Source organism: Nanorana parkeri, unplaced genomic scaffold (genome assembly GCF_000935625.1).
Source record: "Nanorana parkeri isolate BGI_ZX_2015 unplaced genomic scaffold, ASM93562v1 scaffold1533, whole genome shotgun sequence".
Lineage (NCBI taxonomy): Eukaryota > Metazoa > Chordata > Amphibia > Anura > Dicroglossidae > Nanorana > Nanorana parkeri.
This window is the reverse complement of record NW_017307801.1, coordinates 337963-339547: the sequence shown is the minus strand read 5'-3', so window position 1 is coordinate 339547 and position 1585 is coordinate 337963.

The window sequence follows — 1585 nt, the reverse complement described above, 5'->3', positions numbered from 1 at the left end:
CCCCCCCTCCCGCCCCCCCCCCCCCCCCCCGAGCGGGGAGACAAAGCCACACAGAGGGCGATTGTGGGAGAACAAGCGGAGGTATTCATGAGGACAGCGGAGAAAACAGAGCGCACCCAGGAGGTGCTTCTCATAGGCTGGCCGGAGGGAGAGCTTCACTTAGGGGGCGAGTCAGTGACTCAGCAAAGAAAGGACGGACAAAGTTTGAGAAAAAAGTCTTCGGGGTCACTTGACGCCGAAATCGGTCAATTGGACAAAGCGGAAACAATGTTGCATTTGTATGAACGCTTCGCTACAGCTCAACTGGCAAAACGCTAGATGTAAACCTGAACTGAAAGAGTTAAAAAAATATTTTGTCTTTATGAAATCCTCCTTTTCATCTCAGTGCTGCTGATCTCCTGCAGCCTCTTTGCAGCCACTTCATGTCTACATGCATTACAGTGATGGCTGCCATAGCATTTCTCAGGGCGGGTTTCCGGATGGTGACAACAGTGGGCCATGCCGATGTCATGTGTGCTGAAACGGCCACTTGTAGACTCCTTTAGGAGGTCATGTGACAACGCAAGAGCACAGCTGCAGGAAGGCACAGAGTGTTGTCACCCTGTAACATGAAGTGCCGAGGTCAGATACAAGACTGAAGGGGAGGACGGAGGTCAGATAGAAGACTGAAGGGAAGGACGGGGGTCAGACTGAAGGGAAGGACGGAGGTCAGACTGAAGGGAAGGACGGAGGTCACGTATAAGACTGAAGGGAAGGACGGAGGTCAGATTTAATTCCTACACAACCTGATTGCATCAATAAACACAAATCAGAAATCTTTGTGCAGGTCTGTGAAATCAGATGGAAATGTACGTCTCCCGTCTGCACCAATGACGCTCCCATTTCCCTCTACAGACTAAAGAGGATGAAAGCTCGGAGACCTCTTTTACGGTCTCATAAAACTCTGAATTGGTCGTTAAAGATCTCCAAGCTTTGTTCTCATCCGAACAAGCGGAGAAATTCTGTGCACTGGAGTGTGGAATTTACATGGAGACCGACCTCTGAAGAGCTTTTACAGACGGAGATTATTTTAATGGCGCAATTTACAACTGAACTCCTCGTCTGACCTCTTCAGATTCTCGTTCAGTCCAGATTTTGTGCGTGTTCAGCAGGTTTATGTCCAGAGATAAAAAGTACAAAAAAACAAATTTCACTGAAATTCAAACAGATTTGTACTTCATTTTAGAAACAAAATAAAGCCGAGTTCCCGGGTCTGTACCCCCGCTGTGCCCATTATGAGGAGCTCCCACTATCCCTGAGCTGATTTCCCGGGTCTGTACCCCCGCTGTGCCCATTATGAGGGGCCCCCACCATCCCTGTGCTGATTTCCCGGGTCTGTACCCCCGCTGTGCCCATTATGAGGGGCTCCCCCCATCCCTGTGCTGAGTTCCCGGGTCTGTACACCCGCTGTGCCCATTATGAGGGGCTCCCACCATCCCTGTGCTGAGTTCCCGGGTCTGTACACCCGCTGTGCCCATTATGAGGAGCTCCCACCATCCCTGTGCTGAGTTCCCGGGTCTGTACACCCGCTGTGCCCATTATGAGG